The sequence below is a fragment of the Rattus norvegicus genome, chromosome 16, assembly GCF_021556685.1.
Source record: "Rattus norvegicus strain SHRSP/BbbUtx chromosome 16, alternate assembly SHRSP_T2T, whole genome shotgun sequence".
Classification (NCBI taxonomy): domain Eukaryota; kingdom Metazoa; phylum Chordata; class Mammalia; order Rodentia; family Muridae; genus Rattus; species Rattus norvegicus.
Window position 1 is genome coordinate 65,630,579 of NC_141549.1, and position 17,383 is coordinate 65,647,961.

General features: G+C 44.6%; 1 protein-coding gene and 1 long non-coding RNA gene across 1 annotated transcript; one reads left to right on the top strand and one right to left on the bottom strand.

Moving 5' to 3' along the window:
- Erich1 (glutamate-rich 1) overlaps positions 1-17,383 on the top strand; it is a gene marked incomplete at its 5' end in the record, with an annotated part of 52,793,804 nt that overhangs the window by 34,760,019 nt on the left and 18,016,402 nt on the right.
- Positions 10,597-17,133, bottom strand: LOC148000592 (uncharacterized). The gene is made up of 2 exons (XR_015639968.1): positions 16,907-17,133; positions 10,597-12,035 (listed from the first exon to the last, which is right to left on the bottom strand). It is a non-coding gene; the product is annotated as an uncharacterized LOC148000592 (long non-coding RNA).

The following is a 17,383-nucleotide window of genomic DNA, read 5'->3' on the forward strand; positions in this document are numbered from 1 at the left end:
GCCAGAGCTACAGAGAGACAGAAACCCTGTGTTCAGAAACGAAAACCCAACCATACAACCCAAAGACTCAGAGCTTCTTTATTTTTCTCCCATCTGCGTTGTTTTAGAAAGGATGGTGGTGCACACTTTAATCCCAGCATAGGTAACCAGGTCTGTGTGAGTTTGAAGCCAGTCTGGTCTACATAGCGAGTTCCAGAACAGCCATGGATTTGTAGTGAGACCTTATCTTGAAAAACAAACAAACAAAAAGAGGTTTTGTTTCTGGTTGCTATTGTTGTTTTCTGCTTTAGGTTCAAGGCCGGGTGGCTAGTCTGTATTTCTGAATACTCTGTTACGCACGCACGCAGGTCTGGAACCCAGCGGTGACGTCACTCACAGGCGCAGGCAGTATGGCGGTTACTGCAGAGTATACTAGAATGGGAAAGTTCGAAGGTCAGGCCTCCATGCCTCTCCGAGGACGATAAAGCCAAAACCTGTGTGCAAGGCCCACAGGAGGGAGGAAGAAGACACCAGGACCAATGAGAAAGCTCTCTTCGCAAAAAGTTACCGCAAAGAAGAGGGGTTTCAGACAAATACCACTCCTGAGTGGAAGACACGATTTTTTTTTTGTTTGATTGTTTGTTACTGCTGTTTCAGTGGCAGGCGTCACCAGGCCAGCAGCAAACATCCGGGAGCCCCGGGTACTAGGCAGGATGTTAGGATGTCAGCTCCAAGGAGGAAAGGAACAATGGCTGTTTAATTTGCTTTTTATAGCAAAGCCCATTTGGGAAGAATGAAGACAGGAGACTCTCAGAAGAGCTTCCTTTCCCTGAGGGCTGGCCCATCTGCTCTGTGGAGAGGAGATTGCTGACTCAGGAAGCCCTGCCAGGGAGCCTGCTGAGGCTGCTCTGAGTTTAGGCGCCTGGCCAGTATGCTAGCCCACATGGCCAGCGAACAAATGGTGTGCCCAGGATGCAGGGAGGTTGTCAGGGCTTCTTTCTAACACTGGACAACTGACTTCTGTCCTTGGATTACTGAGACATATGTTCCCTGACCACCACAAGCACCCTTTCTACGACAAAGCCTCTTTCATAGGCTGTTGTGAGGGGGATAAAAGATAAATGAAGCTCACTCCCAAGAGATTAAGCGGTTAAGAAAAATTAGTCAGTTTCTCTAAGTATCACATAGCTCAACGGCTTTTTCAGGAGAAAACAGAAAATGCAATCTCTCATAAACACCCTTGCATGGTTATGAATATTCATCTTTAAACATAATGAGCTGTCATAACTCCTATTTTATTTTTGTAAACACTGCCATGAAACTTCCAGAGGTCTAACAACAGCCAAAAGCTACTGTGTGTTGGGTTTTTTTTTTTTCTCTTTATTTTATTTTATTTTTTTATTTTTTCGAGTTCAGGAATCTTATTTTGATCAACTTTTGCCTTTTTTTTTTTTTTTTTTTTTTTTGCTATTTCGACGAGTCTAGAAGCATTCTCTACTCCTGATCGTCTGCCGAAACTAATCAATTACTTGTTATAGCCAGGGTGAACAAGTTCCAGAAAGAACCTGAGTTTCCCTTGAACTTGATGCTTGAAGAGCTGGTTTTGTTTTCTTCTGCGTAGGAGTTTTTGCCAACCTTGCTGAAGATGCTGCGTCAGTGGCCTCCAGTGGAGGAGAGCATTCCCGCATGGCGCATGCTCAGTGGAGAGCTGGAGGGCGCCAACAAGATCTATGTGAGAAGAGGGTTCTCTGTAGGAAGTATGGTGCCAGTGCTATCTGGCATTTGCCATTCTGGGTGCTGGTATTATATTATCACATGGGCTTCTCCTCAAGCTTGATATAAAACCAGACATACTTGCATATACACATCCTTTCGTGGGTCCTGGTGAAAAACACCGCTCCTCTTAGTACACTAGAAGACATCTCGGATTTCTTTCAGTCATTCAACTGTTGTTGATAAAGACCAGTGAAGATGCCGGCCACGTGCATTTCGCTGTTTAATTGTATTATTATGAATTTCTCTAAATTTCTACGTTCTGGCACGACAGTGGGGATGCAGACTACCCTCGTGAGTGCTCAAGTCATTAGGGGATGGTAAATTCTCAGGCCGTGGGTACACCTCAGGACTCTCATAAGATGTGGCTTCCTGTTTGCCATCCTTTCTGACTGCACCTCTGCACAGTTCCTTCTCAGGTACAAAAGGATAAAGGGGAATCTAAGCTGAGGACAGATGTCTTCAGAGCCATACCCAACAGAACCAGTTCTATTTTTAGCAACACTTGTCTTGCCTGGGTGGGTCTTGCCCAGCCTCTCAGACACTGACTTGAGTTCAGACTCTCCATGAAATAGTAGAGCAAGTCACTTTAGTCTGTATCTCAATGGTCCTTGTTTTCCGTCATTGCCCTTTAGAATCAGAACGTGAGGTATGTTGAGGGGCATGTGTGTATGTATGTATGTGTGTGTATATGTGCTGTGTGTGTGTATCTCCCCCCTCTTTAATGGCTTTAGAGGTACATTTAAAGAGTAAAAAGGAATCAGGCAGATCCAGAAAAACACCGTATAAGCACACCAGACAAATACCAAATGACTTTACTTCTTCATGTAACCTAATGAGTCAAACTCAGAATCAGAGTTTAAAAATGGTTAAAAGGGCTTGGTGAGGGTGTTAGCATTCTAAGCTCCGCCCCACGGTTACCTGGCAACAGCCAGGTATGCCTGACACTATAAAATGGGCTTCTTGCCCCTCCTCCCTCTCTTGCTTTTCCCCCTTTGTGTCCTTTCTCTCCCCATCCCCCCTCTCATGAGCATCCACGTGCTCATGGCCAGCCTCTACCTCATTCTCTCTCTCTCTCTCTCTCTCTCTCTCTCTCTGTCTCTCTCTCTGCCTTTCTCCACCTCTACTCTCTTCCTAACTCCCCTCCCCATGCTCTTAATAAACCCTATCCTATACTATACCTCTTGTGTCTGGTCCCTCAGGGGGAAGGGATGCCTCAACATGGGCCCCATGAAGGTACCCCTCCCCCCCATACCTCACCACACCTCCATAGAACATAATCCTTCCTTTATCTTTTAATAAACACATAAGTGGAAACATGGGAAGATACTGGCCAAAGGTCACACACTTTAAATTCTCTGATAAAACGTTCTGGAAATCTAATGTATCGTATGGGTGGTGATGGGTATGTAAGAGTGAAATTAACTTGAATATATACTATTTAATCAGATATACTAAAAACCAATAGTTAGATGCATAATATATACAATATAATTTGTATATTTCATAGTCTTACACTTTATGCTACTACTCAGTTCAGGGCTATGGCTCATATGCTAGAGACAGATCAGTTCTGAATAACGAAAGAATTGTCTTTGCTTGTGAGAATTTTGTATGGTATCTAGAGATCAAGAAATACTTTGACAGATATGGGCAAGAAATCATAGTGTCGTGGAAAAAGTAAATGAACATTTTGTTTTTCTTTCACGCACGGAGGTTCAAATAAACTTCAAAAGACCAGACAGAAATCCATCTTAGACTATAGTTTGTTGCTGTAACAAAATACTGGGGGTGGATAGTTTATGAAGAATAGAGGCTGATTGTGGGGGAGGGCATTCTTTTCATATTCTAACACGATTGGTGTGCATCACGTGATTAGACAGAGGTGTGCCAGAGAGAAAATGACTTCCTAGTGGTTCCTGATGCTAGGAGTCCAAGATGCAGTCAAGACATAGGTATATTTGGTACCCACAGAGGCCTCTGGCTTTTGACTTGTAGATGAGCTCACCTCCATGTGCTCATGGACTCTGGTGTCACTTCTCATAAGGACACCAGTCATATCTGATAAGGGCGACGTCGTGCCTTGAATCAGAATGTTCCCTGACAGGCTCATGTTTTGAATGTTTCTTTCCCAGGTGGTGCTGTTTTGGGGGAGGATGTGGAGCCAGCAGGAGACAGGAAGTGGGAGACAGGAAGTGGGAGACAGGAAGTGGGTCTCTAGATCGAGGCCTGTGAAGGCTCTTAACCTCTGGTTCATATCCAGCTCTCTTCTTCTGGTCCAATGTTGTGTGACCAGCTCCCATCATCATGCTCTGGCCAGCACGGCTGAGTCCTTGCTACAATACCTTCCCCCATTACACTGGAGCCAGCCATTTCCAATGTAGTAAAAAATAACCCTTTCCACCCTTGCGTGGCTTCTCTCAGGTGTTGTGGTGATGGGAATGTGAAGGTAATGAATACCACTTGCAAACGGATACCTCCTGTTTAGCTTAATCTCCTTTCCCTCCAATAAAAGTTCCATTTTGAAGTCCTGGCGTTAGGAATGCAAAGTGGAGATCTGAGCTGACAAAATCAGCCATAAAGCAGGGATTGCCCTTCTTAACTGTCAGGAAGGGGAAGCTCCTGGGTGACGGTTTGGGGCCATCTGGCTCGTCGGGCTTTGGTTCTGGATCTCAGCTTGGCGTTATTTTCTCCAGGGTTTCTAGAAGTTTTCCCCTCCTGATTCTTGTTTGCCTAATTTTATATTATTTTATTTTATTATTATTATTATTATTATTATTATTATTATTTTTGCAGAACCCTGAGTGTACAGGAGCATAATAAGGCATAGAGACCAACTGCCTACTGACAAGGAACCCTAAAGAAATATGTATTAACCAGTTCTTTGGTGTACGTATAGTTTTACCACTTATTGAAGTTAAGAGCAGGTTTGTGTGCTAATGAGATAGGACGGCTTCCTTTCACATAAAGACGTAGGTCTTGGTTGAGTATTTCATGCTGCGGGACTTAGGCTTATTATATCTGGTGGTTTTCTTTTTCTAAGGTTTATTTATAGTATTTTAAACGATGCCTAGGTGTGTGTCTGCATGTGGGTATGTGCACATGGGTGCGGTTGCCCTAGGAAGCCAGAGGCATCTGATCCCCCAGAGCTGGAGTTACAGATGGCCGCCAGCCACCTGACTCGGCTTCTGGGAGCCAAACTCAGGTCCTCTTTAAGAGCAGCAAGAGCTAACTCTGCAGCCCTGTATCCAGCACTCATTCCCTCTCCCTCCTCCCGCCTCCTCCCTCTCCCCTCCCCCTCTCCCAATTCCCCTCTCCTTTCTCTCTCTCTCCTCCCTCTCCCCTCCCCCTCTCCTTTCTCTCTCTCTCCCGCTCCCCCTCTCCTTTTTCTCTCTCCCCTCCCCCTCCCCCCTGAGACGAGGTTTCCTTGTGTAACAGACTTGGCTGTCCGGGAACTTACTCTGTAAACCAGGCTGGCCTCAAACTCAACACAGATTCTCCTGCCTCTGCCTCTCAAGTACTAGGATTAAACCACCATGCCTAGTTTGTCCAACATTTTCAAGTTGATGGATATGCTGATTTTTTGATTATTACTTCTGCTTTGTATGAATATGCAATACAGCGTGTTTGAGGACATTTCAGAAATTGTTAGAAATTCTGTCCTCATCCTGAGCCAAAATTTATAACACTTAAAATGAAACTCAAGTCAGCAAATTAAATAATAATTTACTTACTTATTTAAGACAGATTTTTCTATGTAGCTTTGACTGACCTGGAATTTGCTATATAGATGAGGCTGGTCTTCAAGTCAGAGAAATCTGTGTTCCTTTGCCTCCTGAATTTGGGGACTAAAGGTGTGGTAATGGATTTTATTTATTTATTATTTATTTATTTATTTTTATGTGTGTGCATAGATATGTGTATGTGTGTATATGAGGATGTGTGCATGTGTATATATATTTGTACATGTATATATAAGTGTGTGTATGAGTGTGTATGTGTGTACATCTGTATGTATATTAGTGTGGTAATTCATGTGTGTATGAGTATGTATATGAGTGTGTGTATGTATATGTATGTGTGTGCATTTGTGTATGTATGTATATGTGTGTATATATGTGTGTGCATGTGTTTATGTGTGTGCACCTGTGTGTATGTGTAAGTGCAAGTGTATGTATGTATGCATGTGTGTGTGGCAGCACCCACAGAGGCCAGAGTGGGGCAACAGGTCTTCTGGAGATGAAGTTTATAGGTAGTTGTGAATTCCCAAAGTAGGTACTGGGAACCAAACTCTGATCACCTAGAAAAAGTGAAGAGTGAGTCTGAACTCCAGAGTCATCTCTTCAGACAGCAATTACAAAGCAAATATTCAAATCAGTGCACAAAGCATTAGGTTTGTTTATGGTGTCTTCAAACATGCTTTGCTTTGTAACCTTCCTGACCCTGAGGTGCTCCACCCCAAGGGGACTCCTTTCACATCTCCTCCTTCATTGATGACTCCCTTTATCTCTCCCATGGTCCTCTTTCTTGTCATCTATAGTCACATATGTCTGTGTATCAACGTTAAAAGCTAGGAAACGAATGTGAGAGAGCGGGAGGTGTCGGCCTGGGTCTAGGTTACCTCACATTTTCCTGATTCAGCCATTTTCTAGAAAATTTCTATTTTCTTTTCAGCTGAATGGACTTCCATTGTGTGTGTGTGTGTGTGTGTGTGTGTGACACTTTTTGTTCTTTATTCATTTATCAATGACATCGAGGCTGGTTCCCTTTCCTTGGCGTTGATAACAATAAATATGGATGTGCATCCCTGTGGTAAGATTTACAGTCCTTTGGGCACATTCTCAGGAATGAAATAGTCAGGTCATATGAAAGTTCTAAATTTTTAATTTTCTGAGGACCCTCCACTCTAATTTCCATAACGGCTGTACTAGCTCACACTCCTGTGTCAGTGAACAGGGAGCCCCTTTCCCCATATCCTCACCAGCAATTTTTGTCCTTTGTTGTGTTTTGTTGTGTTTTGTTTTTGGATGAGTTCCATTCTAATTGGAGTGAAATGGACTCAGATAATTTTGTGTTTCCCTGAAGACTAAGGACGTTGAACCGTTTTTAAAAGACCTATTGACCGTGTGTTCAAACAGCAGTTTTTAAAACCATACATTCTAACAATATAATCTGAAGATTACTGACTTGATCCTTGCCTGATGAGGAATGACTTCGGGATGAACATTAAGTCGTCTGTTTCTACACTTAAGCCAGAAAGCTTCGTTTCTATGACGGCAGGGGAACTTCATATACACAAACATTTCAGGTGAAAAGCACCGGAAGTGTCCAGCAGAGCCACGGTGTTTGTGTGCCGTTGTCACAGGTTGAGCTTCCCTGTGTGTTGTGTGTTGAGAATCGAGGCTCCACTGAAGGGAGGGGTGCAACAGAAATGCCTTGAATTCATTACGCCTTTGGTTTTTTTTTTTTTTTTTTTTTTTTGTTGTTTTTTGTTTTTGTTTTTGGTTTTTTTTTGGTTCTTTTTTTCGGAGCTGGGGACCGAACCCAGGGCCTTGTGCTTCCTAGGCAAGCGCTCTACCACTGAGCTAAATCCCCAGCCCCTACGCCTTTGGTTTTAAATTAGGTTTTTGGCCATCGTGAGCTCAGGAACCTTCTACTATTGCCAGATATTTCAAGGCCCACCTCCTTCAGGGACACGGTATTGCAACCCAGTTTAGGAACCTCTGCTCTTCACTAGACCCCCTATTTTGCTCAAAGCTCAGGCATAAACTCGTGCTGTCTGAGTTCCTCAGAAAATATGGCTTTGGTTTGTCTGCTTGCTTGTTTGATTTTTTTTTTTTTTTTTTTTTTTTTTTTTATACAGCCTGCAAGACTGTCTGAGCAGCTCCTTGGAATCTTAGGAGGCACAGATACAACAAAGGGGCTGATACAGTGTAGGTGACTTGGACCTTGGAATCTGGCAAACCTCCAGTCTCTAAGCTCATATTGACCAATCTGTACTAAGCACTGGTACTTGGCACTGAGCATTATATCACCTCAGTCGGTGGTCACGACTAGCCTGTAAAGTAGATATTTTGACTACTCAGGCCATAGTTGAAGAATTGATTAGAGATAATAAACAACTTACTTATCCAAGGTTCCATAGCGAATATGGCCTACCATCAAGACTCGTCAGGTCTGTGGATTCTAAAATCTGTACAGCTTAGGCCAACTAGGAAATGGCCTAGGCTGACAAGACCTAGACCAAGGCATTTAAAGCCTGGAATCTAGGTTTTCAAGAGAAATCACTGGTGCTGTAAATGCTAACTGGGTCAAGTCCTTAGGGGCGCTTTGGATCCTGCTGTATGGCTACCTAACTTGAATTAGAAAAGGCTGGGGCTTCTGCTTCCCTGTCTGTTTATAAATCTCTGTAGCTATTTGAATTCTTAGACTGGATGTCGGTGGCTGTGGTTTGATTATGAAGTCTTCGGTCATGTAGTACGCTGGGTATGAATCTGCACTTGGAGTTAAAGCAGCCCTACAAGGAGGCAGACCCAAAGCGTACCAACTTCTGAGGCTGTGAGCTGGCACTGCACTTACACACAGATCTGAGTATTCAGATGGTGTCTGAATACCTCAGGGCACCTTGGTGGCAATGAGAACACTGTAGAGACAACGTTCCCCACACTGACCAGAGTCCTGTGAACCGGGCCAGGAATCTGCCTTCCCTGATGAGGGAAGTTGTCTGTGGATTATCTGTTGGTTTGGAACGAATGCAACTTCACTCTGTGGGACCAACCTTTGAATGCATGCAGACCACAGGGAGCCTCTAGAGTTAACCTGACCCCCCCATCAGCACGACTTTTCCACTGGATGCTTAGACTAGAAAAGCAGAACTGCTCCAGTTAGATGCCTCATCGAGGGACCAATCTGCATATTCTTAATAACTCTAAGGAATAAAAGACAACAACTAGTCATAAGAGAATAAAAAAATTTCGAAGCAAGTAGTCATAGTCTACTAGGAACTCCCAGCCTCTGGTGTCAGTGGTGTTAATAGCTAATTGCACAGAGGCAGCCCCCCAATGGTTTCCTTTCCCAGGACTGTTTGAGCCATAATGGGGACACTGCTGTACATGTGGGTAGAAGAGGCCAGCTGTTGTCAGTCATTTCTCTACTTCCCACCCATAAGCCCCAGAGCAGCAGATGTGTTAGGTATCCCTTCTCTCTTGCTGAGTCAAATCACTCCCAGATGAGAGAGAGAGAACGGATGTGGCCTAAACCAGAAGCCTGTGCCTTGGGTTGTTTGCCTGCTTGCTTTAGAGAAGCACCATGTGGCTGTACTTCCTTTGTCACTGGGAGCAGGGTCAGGGCTGTAACAGGTTCTGCCCAGGACTTTTATTCTGGAAGTACGTAGGGGAGACTCGAAGGCAGTCCAAACAACCCTCAGCTCCCACTTTATTCTCTGGAGGCAGAGCTGGGTGAAGAGGGTCGAACAGACTAAGACTGCCTGGGGCTCTCCTTGCCTTTGGCCCAACTATTTGAGGTACTTCGGGGCAATACCACAAGGCTTTTTTTAGAGATTAGATAAATTTGCATTTTACCCCACAAACCTACCCCCAAGCAGGCGGAAGTGCTGGAGGAAATAGGTTATTAAAAGAGTGTGTGGGTGGACAAACGTGTGGGTGGTGAGAGGGGCCTGTTCCTTCTGTTCTGAAACTGAACACCTTTCTCACCTCTACACTGGAACCTTGAAGATGTGGGTTTGAAAGGATGGTGTCCATTATAGACCTCGGAGAACTCTGTGCTTTAAAATTATATTCTAGGGAAAAGATTCTTACTCAGAAAAATTAAAATAAAAGTATCTCTTGCAGTTTGTTCAACAGCCCTAGGGAATAGTCAAGTCTATGGTCCCTGTTGCTCACACTGAAAGCAAGAAAATCAAACCAGCAGCCCGCACAGAGAACCCATCAGCCCACACAGACAATGATCATTGTCTTGGCAGGTTCCTGCCTGTTGTCCTAAGAGGATGGATGGATGGATGGATGGATGAGATGGTTTTGAAATTCTCTCTTGCTTCTGCACTCTTCTTCCCTCTTCAAAAGTCTCTCCCCAGTGTCCCTCCCTCCCTCCCCGACCCTGTGTGTGTGTGTGTGTGTGTGTGTGTGTGTGTGTGTGTGTGTGTGTTTGTCTATGTGTATGTAGTGATTGGAGAAAGACAGTTGGCAAGACCTTAAGATATTTTGCTTATAGAGCTGAACCAATGCAGAGAACGTGATTAAATGATGGGCATGATGGCCTAGAGGGTGAAAGTGGTTGTCACTAAGTCTGATGACTTGAACTCCACATGAACAGGCATGGTGGCGAACTTTGGACTTCACACACACACACACACACACACACACACACACACACACACACAGTACCATGTGTCCCCTCCCCTAACTAAATAAATAAATATGAAATATTAAATGGTTGGCATGAAACATCAGGACACAGGAGGGTGGGTAGTTGAGACATGTCTAACCGATTCCTCTTCAAACACAAAGTCTAAATTTGTGGATGCTGTAAGATGCCTTCTCCAGCCTTCTGGGGTGTTGAAAAGTTCTGCCTGTATTCACCAGGTGACACCAGGTGCTCAGACTGCTGTCACCCCCCTGGTTTTCTCCCCATTAGGGACAACTCTGTCAGCCAAGTAAGCTGGATTTTAGTGCTATGGGCTCTGAGACAGGCTGTTTGGATATGGTGCGGTATCTGGTATTGGGCCTTTTGCAATGTCCTCTGTCATGTTGAAAGATCCCACGCAGAGAGACCCTTACTCAAGTCTTGGGAAATTGCGGACCCCAGACACAGAGAGACCATTTTGGATGTAATAAGCAAAGGCGAGGTTTATTACGGAGACCTATTACAGAGATCTCCGGGCCGACACATATCCCGCGCAGGAGACAGAGGTGTCGGCCCCGAAACTCAAAAGTCAGAGGGTTATATAGAGAAGGCTAGGGGGTTTTGGCGTGGTTACATACAATTGGCTCATTCAAACATAGCAGTGAGAACAAAGCAGAAAGAGTACGTGCTAGAAGTCAGGGGCTTATCAGGGGCCGGAGGATGGCCCTCAGTGAGCTGGGGGGAGATGTCTTCCTGCCAGACGTCCCATGAATCAGTCCCATTAACTCAGGCTGGTTCCTGCATTCCTTTTCTTTATGGCTTGTCAGTCCTGCCTGAACAGTGTTTCCTGTGCTCCTTTATCTTTATGGCCTGCTAGTCCTGGCTGCAGGGCTTAGCCCTGGGTCTGTGGCCTTTTGGGGTTTATTCTTTTAATTTTTATATTTTTAAACCTAGAATTCGTATAATTTTCTTTTCATTCCCGTCTTCTCCTACTAAATAATTCTAATCTTAGAATTTTGATATCAAGTCTTATTTGGTCTCACCAGTTGTCCTAACTGACTGGTACTGTTGTCTCACAACCATCAACCGCACAGCACCCACTCAATTTTTAACAAAAGCAATTAACCTGTTTGTCACGCAGGAGCCAAAAACTAAAACCAAGAAAATTATTAATAATGGCCCAGCTGTAGCAGAGTGTAGGGTAGTCATCCAGGGAGATCTACTAAACTAGCTCTCGAACCATCTCTGATGTGTTTTTCTGTCTGTCTTTTGTCTAACCTTTTTTTAAGTTTATTTATGGAGTCTTTAATTATTCCTGAATGGTCTGTATAGAAGCAACATTTTTCTTTCAGTATAGCACACAGACTCCTTCTTTAAGGAATATCAGGTCTAATCTTTTTTTTATTTTGAAGGACTACCTCTGAGAGGGAGGTTAGGTATTCTTGGAGGTCAGCTAAAAAGTCTTTAGCATCAGGATTCTATCTGGACACTATCTAAACCTATACACCAAGGTCATGACTAGCTTTTAGAACTTCTAAACTTATATAGATTGTGATCCCTGAGGCACAGTCCCAAGAAGTGTTAGGAGTATTAACATATGTAATGTTATATCATTTGTAATAGAAATCAAGCCTATCCCACACCTATCTTGATAGAACCCAGGACAAACGTGACTAAATTTCCCTCTAGGTCCCAGCTCTCAGCCCTAACAGCTAGTACACGGCTGGTGAGGGCTGAGAATTGACGGCTGTCAGGGTGGTCAGCAGCACCAGGTACGGTCCTTTCTAGCGAGGCTCGAGTGTCTGGGCTCAGTGTAGCTGCTTCCGACCTGGAACTGATGAGATGTCTCAGAGGTCCCCGAGGCATAGGCTGCTGTCAGCTGTGAGCAGATTTTTTTCTGTATCACCTGTAGGTCTTTTAGCCTGGCACACAAATCATTATTACTATGGCACTATGACATGTTGGTTCAGTAACATCATCTAATACAGTCAGGGGAGCTGAGGCCCCATATAAGATCTCAAAGGGGGTAAAGCTGAGTCTGGAAGGGGTATTTCTTGCTCTGAAGAGAGCAAGAGGGAAGGAGTGCCACCCAGTCTGTGCCAGTCTCCATGGTCAATCTGTTTAGGGTCTCTTTTAGAGTTTTATTTATTTACTCTACCTGTCCTGAACTTTGAGGTCTGTAGATATAATGTAATTTTCAATCGACCTCTAAATATTTGGCCACACCCTGGCTTACCTTGGCAACGAAAGTAGGGCTGTTGTCTGACCAGATTACCTTGGGCATTCCAGACCTGGGGAAGATTTCTTCCAGTATCTTCTTGATGACTACCGAGGCCGTCTCTCGTTTGGTGAGGAAAGCTTCTATCTATTCCTGAAAAGGTATCTACAAGCACTAGGAGATACTTGTGATTATATTTTTCTGGTTTTATCTCAGTGAAGTTCACTTCGACTTTTTATTAAACTCTCTAGGTCTCTTTGTCTTGTTTGTTTGTTAAGCATTCACTTACTGACATATCTTATACTTTCTACTGTCTCTCTGGCTAAAATCTTAAAGTCTATTATATATATTTTAACTATTTGGACAAACTTCTTATCTCTTAAATGAGTCTATTTTTTAATTTGGCAAAGTGAGTCTTTTGTTTGTTCTTTGGGGGGTATAGCTTTCCCCTCAAGTGTGTCATTGTCCTTTTATCTTTTAAGCAACTTGGGCCTTTTCTTCTGTTGTACATTCTAAGTGGGGCCATCTCTTAGTCTAATCCCAGTTCCCAGTGGCTGTTTCTTGTAGGCCTGTAACCAGGATAGGCTTCTGTATAGCCATTTTCCGAGCCACTTTATCTGTTTTGTTACTGTCCCATGTCACTGAATCTCTTCCCTCCCGATATCTTGAGCAATGAATAGTACTCACAGTTGTTGGCTTCATCAGGGCATCTAAGAGATGGCAAAGACATCTGTGGCGCTGATGTGCTGGGGGGTAGAGGTTCAGCCATCCCAGATGACATTGTGTTGTCCACCATGGCAGCACCCACTTGTCTCTGACCTTTATTCATGAAGAGAACTGTTCCCGTCTGTGGACAAGCTCCTCGGCTTTCAGCAGGGGTCAATCAGCCAGTCACAGAGGTCTTTCCTCCACCCATGGGCTTCTGTCAGTGTTTGACACTCGTGCTGTGGTGGCTCCAGGTCCGGATTGGGCAGCAAGGTGACCAGATTGTCCCCAACCGGTGGAGAATCTAGTCCATGGCAGCTGACTAGTGGTCCCATCTTTTGGGACACTCTATCAGCCACTCTATCACAGTTTAAGTCCTGGATTGGGTGATAATTGTCAGTGCCCGGCTGGCAGGAGTGATGTGTTCCAAGCAGAAAAGCACTAAGCCATTCATCTCCCAGCATCAGTTACTGGTGTACTGAGACAGGTCTTAAGCTCCACATACACAGTCTATAGATATGTATATACATGGCCTCATCCAGCCATTTTAGCCCACGCAAGCCAATTTGGAGAGCAATTTTCTCATGAGCAAGGGATAGGGGCAGTCAGGGATGACCATGAATTAGTGGGTGGGTTACCCGGCCCACACCAAGGTCCACTGTTCTTCGGGCAGTCCATAAGTATTGTTCGTTGTCAGTAGCTCCTTGCACTCAAGGTTTTTGGATATTGGCCCACTGGGGGGCATAGGAGCACAGAGCATTGGGTCCCTGTCCAGCACTCTAGCACCAAGAAGCTCTCCAGTGGCCCCTCTTGTTCTTTCTTGGGCAGTGTCTGACCCAGTGTCCTTTTTCTTCGTCTTAGGCACACTGATCTTTAGCCAGGAATTCTCTTCTGTTGCCAGGTACTATCTTCCTAGGTTCCCTAATTACTGTGGCCAGTATATGTTCCTCTCTCGTCTTTTATCTCTCTTTAGCTCTCTAACTTCTTCTTCTTTTTGTCTCTTTTCTTTTCTAGCTTTCTGTTCTTTTTACCTCTTTCTTTTTTAACCTTATTTTTTCTGTAACTTATATTAACTCTCAGCAACTTAACTTAACCCTTTAAATTTTTGTAACTTTTTCTTCATATCCTTTTTTTATCTTAGCCAGATTGGTGGGGCATTTTCTAGCCCCTCAGAGACCCACCCTTGGAGCCTGGCGGCAGACCTGGAGCACTCCCTACCTTCAGGCGTCTGAAGAGAGCAGGCAGAAGTGAGGGCCTTCTATCGTGTCTGGAACATTTTTTTTTTCTGGCCTCTAGTAGGATTCTCTTTTCTCGGTGGTAAAGAAGACCTGTAACAGTTACTAACAAGAATCTCAAATGGGATGGTGAGAAAACAAGGGAATCTTGAGGATAGAGGTCCACTGAAGAGGGCAAATAGCATTTAGTCACACAGCTAAGCCAGGAGGCTTTCTTGGGACAAAAAGGCCTTGTGTCTGTGAAACAGAAAAGTGAGCAGAGGGGCAGCCTATCTGCTACCGGCTGTCTCTCCGGACTTAGATTTTCCCTTAAGGAGTACCTTCCTTTAGTGCCAGCTCAGTGGCTTTATCGCTCAAGAGACCCATCCTCTAAATGGCACTAGGCTTCCAGTAACAACTAATAACAAAAGGATGGAGAGACGGTAGAACCTGGGTGTTAGATACTAAGCAGCTGACAAAAGAATTGTAACCAGTTTACCTGGGGCTTTCAGGACCTCAGTAGCAGCCCTTTACCAAACTTTCTCAGTGGGCTAAAGGCCCATGGAAAAGAAAACATTAATCCTGACCTTCGCCACAGCCAAAGTCTGAATTCTAAATCTTGACTGGCAAAACAAAACAAAGTTCTTTACAGTTTGTTGTAGATTCTTTGAAACTATTTTAGGGGCTTCTCTGCCCCCCAACCTGGGACATTTCTACCACAGGGGCAGGAACTGGCTGCTGTGGGGATAGGATCAAAGGCATTCTCCATGCTAATGATGACCAGTGAGAAAAGTAATTTAATGCTGGAGACTGGCTCCTCTCTTGGAATAGGGCCAGCAGATAAGGCAGGCTCTTTAAAGAACTTTTTTAAATGAGCACTCTCTTTCTGTGAGCAAGAGTTGAAGGTCTGGCCACTAAAAGCAGAAATTCTTTTCTTGTTCTTGTTTTCCTTAGAGTCCTCCCCCACCTCACTCTCAGCCTTTTTAGATCATTTTTCCTGTAGCATTTCTAACACAGCCTGTCCCTTTTTCATATCCTGTTGACAGCATTTCTGATCTTTTAGGCAGCTACGCACTAAGTGTCATACCGGCTGAAACTCCGCCTTTAAGATTCTTTGTTCCCAAACAAAATTTAAATCTTTTTTTTTAGCTTATCTCAGCTGTCCACCGTGAGATTCCCAGAGATCGCGAACCAAGGTGTAGTAATTTACTAAGAAATCTCTCTATAGTGTTTCTTTTTACCTTAAGCTTTTTCCTTTTAAACAGCTCCTGAAGAGCCAGAAAAATTGGGTGAGACTTGAGAAGTCCCCATGTTCGCTGCAGCAGCTCTGCAGCTAATTTCGCTCCCCCCTACTGTGTGTTGGGAGCACAAACACAGATAAAACACTATGTTTTAAAAACTTAACGTTGGCTATCAACCAACACACCACCACTAGAGCGGCGTCCATAAAATTAAGTTTCTTACTCACTATACTTGTTTTATACCGGAGGCCTAATCTGGGGAACTTTTTTTTTTTTTTTTTTTTTTTTTTTTACGAGCGGTTTTGTCCTCAAGGTTTTTGCTAATGTCTGTTTACACAACTGTTAACAGCAGCTAGGCTGATCAAGGGGAGTAAAGGGAGGCGCATCTCTCTTTGGGGAGGAGGCTCAAGAGAGAAAAACAAAACTCCCTGGCAGAAAACAATTTCTCTCAAGCAAATTATTTTTAACTCTTAACTTAAGCACCAAGAGGACCAAGTAAAACTCTATGACGAACAAAGCAAACAGTTTCATGATTTCAAACACAGTCGTCAGTCCAAGATTCAAACACAGTCGTCAGTCCAAAATTCAAACACAGTCGTCAGTCCAAAATTCAAAAACGAAACAAAAGCCAAAAAGACACTCGACAATACCACAGAAAACAAGCCAGACAAACAAGACCAAGACAAAGCATCTTATAGCCAACTTTCACAGATGCCTGGTACCTTCAGTACGTGGCCCAAACTGCAGCTTAACCTTAGCTGCTTTTGGGATGAGATGGACCATCTGATTCCACCTCCCAACAGGATTCCAGAGTGTCCTCTTGTCCTAACGACCAAGCACACTTGTCCGTGCCTATATTTAAATAGGCAGCCGAACTCGACCTCTGACGGAGTGGGATTCCTCGTCCACTCCCGCCTAGGTAAAAGGAGCATTCCATCTCCTTTGTTCCAGAAAACCAGAGTCAGGTCCTCCTGACTGTCCATAGCCGGGCTCTCCCGACTGTTCTCCGCCCGTGGAACGTCTTCCAGGGGCTGCAGCCTTGCGGGCCCGGGGCGTCCCCCCTTCCGCAGCCAGAGGGTCCTCACGAACCACAAAGGCAGCTGCACTGAGTGGGGATACACATCCACTCTCCTAGAACAGGGCAGGAACACACATCCACCCTCCTAGCACAGGGCAGGAATACACATCCACCCTCTCAGCACAAGGCAGGAACACACATCTGCCCTCTTACCACAGGGCAGGAATACCCATCTGTCCTCTTAACACAGGGCAGGAATACCCATCTGCCCTCTTAACACTGACCAGTACTAAGACACACATATATACACACACGGTGGAACCAAAACAGAGACAGACACAGACTGACAAATGCGGCGCCGCTCACACAGAAACACTCAGACAAACATCCAACTCACCTCCAAGGGGTCTTCGGAGTCTGGGGTGGTCGCGAAGATCCCGGACGAGCCCCCATTATTATGAAAGATCCCACGCAGAGAGACCCTTACTCAAGTCTTGGGAAATTGCGGACCCCAGACACAGAGAGACCATTTTGGATGTAATAAGCAAAGGCGAGGTTTATTACGGAGACCTATTACAGAGATCTCCGGGCCGACACATATCCCGCGCAGGAGACAGAGGTGTCGGCCCCGAAACTCAAAAGTCAGAGGGTTATATAGAGAAGGCTAGGGGGTTTTGGCGTGGTTACATACAATTGGCTCATTCAAACATAGCAGTGAGAACAAAGCAGAAAGAGTACGTGCTAGAAGTCAGGGGCTTATCAGGGGCCGGAGGATGGCCCTCAGTGAGCTGGGGGGAGATGTCTTCCTGCCAGACGTCCCATGAATCAGTCCCATTAACTCAGGCTGGTTCCTGCATTCCTTTTCTTTATGGCT